The sequence below is a fragment of the Tupaia chinensis genome, unplaced genomic scaffold (genome assembly GCF_000334495.1).
Source record: "Tupaia chinensis unplaced genomic scaffold, TupChi_1.0 Scaffold000311_2, whole genome shotgun sequence".
NCBI lineage: Eukaryota > Metazoa > Chordata > Mammalia > Scandentia > Tupaiidae > Tupaia > Tupaia belangeri.
The window spans coordinates 397,322-406,129 of NW_006159803.1; positions in this window are offsets into that span (position 1 = coordinate 397,322).

Below are 8,808 nucleotides of genomic sequence, written 5' to 3' on the forward strand. Positions count from 1 at the left end.
CGAGCAGGACTGAGAGGTCAGTATGGCTGGAGCCCAGGCAGGAGTGTGAGAGACGGGCTGGAGTTAGACCATGTACAGCATAAGAAGGTCACTTTAAAAATATTTTTAGCAGACAAAGTATAAGTTACATTTTTCAAGTTTAGTTTTGTTTTTGTTTTTGCTTTGGCTGGTGCAAAAAGAATGAGAGTGGGCAAAACTGGGTAAAGGGAAATCAATTTGGAAGATATTACAGTAATAGCATTTCAGAATGGTGGTTTCATTTTAGGTGTCTTGTTTGACTAGGATAGAGAGAGAACGAATGAGTGATGTGTTTTGTATGTAGTATCAATAAATTTGGAAAGGAAGATTTAGAGAATGAAAGACACTGGAAGTTGCTAGGAAGTTGGTATAAGTACACAAAACTATGGTCGTACAGTGTATTCAGTAGGACAGGTAGAGTGTAGTCGTATACTGTTGTTTACTTGGGAATAAATGGGGGTTTTTAGGTCTTAGACATAAAAGAAGTCTTAAGTAGCACACAGAATATATAGGCATGAAGTTTCAGCGTGATGCCTTAGAGTTACAAATTTGGCACTTAAAAAATAGATAAAGCCATGAGTGAGGAATAAAAATATGGTAAGAGATCAGCATTAACTTCACAAAGGTTTAAAGACATCTAGTGGGAAATGAAGGAGGTGTCCTTCTAATGGCGTCTGCTTCCTGTTAGACATAGTGCTTGGAGTGAGGAATGCAAGTTTGGAATTGAAGGGAAGAGGATACTAAAATAAGTGACTAGCCTTTGCATGTATATATGTGTGTGTGTGTGTACATATATTTTTTTTGAGACCAAACTATGTTACTAAGTTTTATATAATTCACTTTATAGTGAGTAATTAGTCTAGACAAATTATTTTTATTTTTCTATTAAAATACAAGTCAAAGCATCCCTTAAGGTAAAAACAGGATTGACATTAGAATCAGATGGACTGAAAAGACAGTGGCTCGAGATTCTAGGGCCTGTAGAGGACAGGCAAGCAAAACTCTCAAGGGATGGTATCAGCTCATTCCAGCCGCCTTACTAATGTCATAAATACCAAACTAGATTCAGGTGGCTTGCTCACACTTCCTAATTAAGGGTTTTTCTGTTTATGTGAAGATTCAGATGCACTTTCAAGAAATAGCATAAACTTATTTTATGCTTTGTTTTGTATCCTCCGATAGTAATACATAACAAAGCTCTAGTATAACATCAGAGCCAGAATGTTGATATTTAAATGTATACTAAAAAGACATAAGTTTTATCATCTTTTTAGTATAGCTAAACCCATTTTTCTCTTACTGACCCTAACCTTTCCTCCTGTAACCACTGATTTATTTTCCATTCCTATAATTTTATGATTTGAAAAATACTATTAAAAAAATCATACACTTTCTTCACTTGACTTTCTTAGAACAGTATTCCAAGTTTCATTCAAGTTAGTCTATATATCAATGGTTCATGCTCTCTTATTGCTGAATATCTCATAAGTGTGCTGCAGTTTGAGTAACCATTCACCCATTAGAAAGTTAATATGGGTTGTTTTCAGTTTCAAATATGAATAAAGCGCTGATGAACAATATGAATTTTGTGTGAATGTACATTTTCATTTTCCTAGGATAAATTCCCAGTTGTATAATTATTAGTATAGTAATTGTAGATTTACATTTCTAAGAAACTCACATTGTTTTCTAAAGGAGCTGCATCCATACTAACAGTGTGTGAATCAGAGATGCAGTGATTTCACATGTGGTTTTAATTTGCATTTCTCTGATGGCCAATTTTGTTGAAAAAAAGTTATGCATTTATTTGCCATCTTGATGAAATATCTTTTTGTCTTTTGCCCTATCTATAATTAATTTTTTTGTTTATTTACTTTTGAGTTTGGGGTCTCCCATATGTATTCTAGAAACCCTTCCTTTGTCAGATATGTGTCATACTCATTTTCTATGATGACTCTCCATTACCACAAACTGGAAATCTGCAAAGGTAAATGTATTCTCTCAATTCTGTAAGTCAGAAAACTGAAACCAGTCTCTCTGGGCTGAAATCACAGTGCTAGCAGGTCCACATTCTCTCTTGAGTCTCTAGGAAATAATTTTTTGCCTTCTCTAACTTCTGGTGGCCACAGGCATTTCTTAGCTTGTGGTTAAGTCTCAGCTTCCCTGGTCAACTGTGTGCTTCAAATCTCCCTTTACCTCCTTCATAAGGACCATTGTCATGATGTTTAGGACACACCCAATGGGCCCTAACACTGCAGAATGGTTTCCCTCTTGTAAGTGGTTAACCTTATCTTATCTGTGATTTACATGCTCCAGAAAATGGGACTAGTATCTTTGGGATAGCATTGCTCAACCTAACATGTGGTAAAAAATATATTCCTCTGGTATATAGTTCATTTTCATCACTTTCGTGTTGGCTTTCATGAAATAAAAGTTTAATTTTGATAAGGTCTAACTAATGAATTTCTTTTATGAATCGTTCTTCTAGTATCAAGCCTGAGAAGTCTGTCCAGCTCTTGATCCACATATTTTCTTTAGGTTTTGTTTTTTAAATTTTCTATCTTTATATTTTGTATTTCGGTTCCTTTGAGCTGATTTTTATTTAAGGTGTCAGGTTGAGGTCAAAGTCCTTTATTGTCTTTGTTTTTGGCCCTTGCATTTTGGATTGTTCAAACACCATTGTTAAAAAGGCTCTCCCTCTTCCCTTGGATTTCTTTTTGACAAAAATTACTTGGGCACCTTTGTGTTGAAGTATTTCTGATTTTTCTATTGTTATAGTGATAAATTTTCTTTATCTGTACTAGTAATATGCTTTAATACCATAGATAGTAAACCTTAACATTGGACAGTGGTTCCTCTTACTTTATTCTTATATGAAATTGCTTTGGCTATTCTAGTGTCTTTCCCTTACCATGTAAATCTGAATGTAAGTTATCTGTGCCTGCAAAATATTGCAATAAGATTTTTATAAGTAGTAAACTTATACATACATTTTGAAAAAATTGATATCATTAACAAGTTAAGTCTTCCAATCGATGAACTCAGTATGTCTCTCTATTTCGTTTTTGACTTTTCCTATCAGAGTTGTGTGATATGTAGCATAGAGATCCTATACCTGTTTCATTGAATGTATGCCTGTTTTGTTTTGTTTGGAGTAATTTTAAAGAGCATTAGGCATTTGATTTCATTTTCCATGGTTAATCTATAAAAATGAGGCTGATTTTGAGTTTGTATGTGTGCATGTGTGTATGTGTTGATGTTGAGTACTGTGGCCTCACTAAACTCATTGAATAATTCTAGGATAATTTATGTTGCTTTCTTGGGATTTTCTACATAGACAATCATGTCACCTCAAATGGAGACTGTTGTAGTTTTGTTTTTCTTTTTCAGTCTGTATACAGCAAGGACTACAGTATCTAGTACAGTGTTGATTACGATATTTAACTATATGCATTGCTAAGTTTCACCTGTTAACCTTTAATTGAGGATTTTTATATCTATGTTTATGAGAAATATTGGTTGTTTTTCTTTTCTTTCATCTTTTCTTTTTTTCTTTTTTTGCTACTGTCTTCATATGGTTTGAGCACCACAGTAATTCTGGCCTAAGTAACTGGCTCGTACTATATATTTTTAAAGAACTGTGTAAAAATGACATTAATTCTTCTTAAACATTTGGTAGAATTTGCCAGGAAAACCCATTAAAATTGGAAGTGTTTTGTTTTATTTTTGCCTATAAGTTTCAGAAAACTTTCTATGAAGATAATTTTCTTAGTGCTTATAGGATTATTTAAATTATATATTTCATCTTGATTTAAATTGTGGTGTTTGTAGTTTTTGAGGACTTGGTCCATTCTAAATTGTCAAACTTTTAAAGGTAAAATAATTCACAGTATCTTTTCTCTTAAAAGATCAGAGGATTTTTAATGACAGCCCTGTGTCATTCCAAGGAATAATGATTTATACAGCTTGTGTTCATTTTTGTTTGCCAGAGGTGTATCAATTTTGTTGAATATTTTTAAAGAAAGAGCTTTTATTTTCATTGACATTCTTTTATTAAAAAAAATTTGCTAGTAGGCACTTGCACTCCCCAGAGAGAGGAGAAAGAGAGGCAGGAGGGAAGGGAGGGAAGGAACAGAAATAGTTAGATAAATGACTGATAGAGAGGGACCAGCAGTTAGTGTAATGGCTATGTTGCTGGACTCCCATGTAGTTGACTACAGCTCGTGTCTGGTGGCTTAAAACTCATGCCGGTGCATGTGTGCCCAAGATCCGTGCGCGTGCCCAAGATCCCGAGAGGAGAATGGAGGAGAAGGGATTGTGGAATGGCCATCCGCCTGGGGGGTGATTTCTCGCTTTCTGTCTCTCTGTCTCTGTCTGTCTGTCTGGCGAGCACATGCGCCCTATAGCAAAAAAACCTCTCCAAAAAGAGAAAAAGAGAGAAAGGGAGAGAGAAAGGGGAAAAGAAAAGGGGAGAAAGAGAGAGAGAACGAATGAACCAGCTCCATGAGAGATGAAAAAAATTCAATCCCTTCTCATTTTCTCTTTTTGGGATTTTTGGGCATGTACAAACATGCACCTAACGTGTCTTTCAAGCCAAATCTGGGATTTGAACAGCAATCAGCCATGTGGGATCCAACTGCCTTAACCACCACATCATCTGCTTGTCCGTTTCAATTATTTTTATCTGTGATTTTTCCTGTTTTTAATGTTACTGGCTTCTATTTTTTTCTTCAACTTTTACCTTCTTATGCCTGCTTTGCATTTAATTTGCTCTTTTTTACTCTTTCCTTTATATGGTAACAGATTATTTGAGAACTTCACTCTTTTGTATTATAAAATGTGTTACACATTCACCTTTCAGCACTACTGTAGATGGAATGCACATATTATAACATGTTCTTTCTTTTTCATTCAGATCTACCTATTTCAAGCAGTTCCTTAGCTGCATGGATTATTTAGAAGTATACTGGTTAGTTCCCACGTGTGTAGAGATTATTCTCTTGTCTTTATGCTGTTAAATTCTCATTTGATTCCATCATGATCAGAGAATATATACTCTGTGCACATACCCAGCATGTATAAGTCAGCCTGGGAACCAAATCACCAGGCTTCCATATGGCTCCCAGAGTGGTATGTTACTACTGCACAACTATGGCTAACCTATTGAGTTCAGACTGGGTAAAATATTTGACATGCCCTCAAATTTATTTTCCTCTCTGTTACTCAATTACACCGAGGCCACTCAGCCATTTTTTTGTATTAATTTACATTTTTATGTTTTATTTTTATAATTTTTAATTAAAGTTTTTATTCCTTTGTTGATATTTTCTGTTTTTGCATTTGATTAATAAGACTTTTTAATTACGTATAGGGTCATCTTCATGATCATTATTTGAAAATACTTCTCATGTAATTCCAGTAACTCAATTTGGGGTCCTTGATTGTCTTTTCTCATTTAAGGTGTGATTTTTCTTGGTTCTTTGTATGATTTTTTTTTTTAATTTTAGACGTTTTGTTTATTAAGTTAGGATACTTTTAGTCCTATTTACGCATTTTCTATTTTTATTTTTAGCAGTTACCTTGTTTCCCATAATCATTGAATGTGTAAATCGTTAGTGCTGCCATTTTTGTTGTCTTCGTTTGTCTCATTCTATGGGAACTCTCACTCATCCCTTCTTGGTTTTGTTGGAGGGGTAGAGTTTCCCAGATTTGGTCAGCTGGTGCCTTAAGATGGGGATAGAGGACCTTCTGCTCATGACTATCAAGTGCCTCTCAGTCAAGTATTGCTGCTCTGGGCTTCCAGCATCTGGTTGGAGGCCAAAATCTCAGGTCCAAAAGGGCAAAGACTTTCCAGATTGAGTGTTCTACATGTCAGAATCCTTCCTTTTCCCTTCATCCCTGGCGATACAGGTAGGGGGAAAATGGCTCAGACTGAGCAGGAAATGATAGCACTTGTAGCTACAGTCCCTTATTGTAATGAGACCATCATCGCCTGCCCCTCCAGCCACGTGGTGTCTTTGGGTCAGGGAGGCAAGTTGCCTGCAATTCTGTGATAGCAACCAATAATGATTTGTTTCTTAAAAGCATATTTATAATTTCTATAACAAAATTTTAATAAAATCACCAAGGAGTTTTACAAACGGAAATGAAGAACAAATTTTGCAACTGAAACAATAATTCACAATGTTTTTGTTTGCTTGTTTTTATTTTTTTGTTATTTTATTTTATTTTATTTTTAGTTTCAATGCTCCTGGGGTACCCAGTGGAGTCAAATAATACTCATTTTATAATTCAATTTCTCCCACATATTTTCCAATTTTAACTGGAACACTTAAGTTCATAGAATTCCTTATTGGGGACTTAAAACATACCTTCAAGTTCTTCTCTGTATTGTTTAAGGAAAGCTGAAATCTATGGCATGCTTTAAAAATAGCCACTGCAGCTGCTACTTTCTGTGTATATTAGATAATTTATGTTTGACAAGCTTCTGTGTCTCCTGAAAGTTAAAGAAGACAGGGTTTTTCTATCACTTTTTTAGGGTATACCTGAACGAAAAGAGCTGATCATGTAGAACCAGTATTCCAGACGGCTTAGTTGCAAAAAAAAAAATGCTCCACCAGCAGCAAAAACCCTCGCCTGCTTCCTGTAGATGCTGCTATAGTTCGTGATGTGTCCCAGTGATTTAAGACCTTGCTAGGACTCATAAACCTACACAGCTGAATTACAATTTGTTAGTTTTGCAATATTCCAACAATATCATAGGGTCTACATCACACTTTAAAACAAAAGTCAGGACTATCTTCCTGGTGAAGGCGCCTTCCTAGGAACTGTAGGGAGTCATACTTTGCTCCCCTCCCCCACCAAGAAAAAATTGAGTAAGAGTTTCTAGAACTATGAACAAGGTAGTTGTAGTTTTTAAGATATAAATAAAAAAAATACTTCTTACATGAAAAGAAAAAAATGCAATATATACGTGCTGTGGCAACCCAGATAACAAAGCAAGAAAGAAATACCAAGATAGAATAATATTAAAAAAGGAAATTTTGATATCTTGGTACTTGATTCATCTCACAGTCCCATATACAGGGATATCTTTATTGGTAAAACAGATTATAGTACAATATATCTCACATTTCAAGTGCCATTTATAATAGTGATAAAATTTTCATAAAAGCAATGGAAATGTCTATTTTGAAAGATACTGATTGAATCAAAAATACTGAAGGAATACAAAAATGTTTTAAGACTACTTACAAATGTCAAAACTTTCATTTCTGCAAAAATTTGTCAAGTACTTAAGATGGCTCACATTGAACATATTTTCTTATTGTTACCTTTCCTGGCTATATTAAAAATGGTACAACATCTGAATAAGCTCAAAGTGGTCTAGTAAATTGAAGGATAAAAAATGTGATAGTGGAAAAAACCAAATTGATGCTTGCAAAGTGTTCCTTCTCCCTAAAGACATATGAGTAAAGCCCTAAATAGGGATGTTGTGTTAGGTTTAGTCATTCATTACACAGTTATGTTCAGCATATACTTTTTGCTGGGCATGCTCCTAGCTAGATAAAATAGATCAACTTCCATTCTCTCATAAAGTTTATACATCATTAGATGAGAATACATATGTGTGGGGGGGAACCGAGAGGGGCCAGCAGGTTACATTGTGGTTAAGGTTCTGGACTCCCATATGGCCAATCATGGTTCAAGTCTCAGACCTGGCAGCTTGCTCTCTCACTTTCTCTCTCTCTCTCCTTCATTCATCATATTAATAATAATAATAATAAAAATATATTTTTTAAAAAAGAGGAAAGTAGATGGTGAAAAAAATAATAAACTGGGGCAACATTCTAAGGTGGGGGAGCATGAAGTTTATAAGTCATAGAAGAGCAGGACATTTTTTTTTTTTCTGAGAGGTTTTTCCTACAGGGTGCGTGTGCTCACCAGAGAGACAGAGACAGAGAGAAAGAAAGCGAAAAATTGGAGCTGGCAAGTGGCATGGTGGTTAAAGGCACTGAATAATTCATTAAAAAAAAAAAGAAAGCGAGAAATCACCCCCGGGGGGATGACTATGCCGCAATCCCTTCTCCTCCATTCTCCTCTCAGGAACTTAGGCACGCATGCACATGCACCCGGTGTGAGTTTAAGCCACCGGGTCCTGGACTTGAACTGCAGTCGACTAGATGGGAGTTCAGTGACATAACCATGACACTAACTGCTGTTCCCAAATGAGTAGGACTTTTTGAAGAAGTGATTTTTTTACCTAAATATGTAAAGTCTAAAGGTCAAAGTTTTGGGTAATTTTTCCAAAGTCTCTTAAGGACTAGTGGCATGAGCATTCCCCATGAGGAGTGTTTTCCTACTTCCTCTCTTTCTTTCTCTGGTGAGTGTATATGCCATCTATGAAAAAAAAAAAATATACGCACACACACACATAGCCTTATTCCTACATGAAGATGAAAACAAGTACCTATTATACTTGATTATTGAAAAATTATACATATATAACTCAAGTAAAGGTCCTGGACACTCATTAAATAAGAATTTTTAACATTATTAAAATTAGATTTTTTAGAGCTGGCAGGTGGTGTGGTGGTTAAGGGCACTGGACTCCCATATGGCCGACCATGGCTTAAGTTCCAAACCTAGTGACTTTCTTTCTCTCTCTTTCTCCCTCTGTCCCATTCTGGTCAAATTAAAATAAAGATAAATAAAAATAATAATTCTTTAAAATTAAAAAAATTTAAATCTTTTGCTTTTGATCCTCTTCATCTCTAAATAACGTCAGAT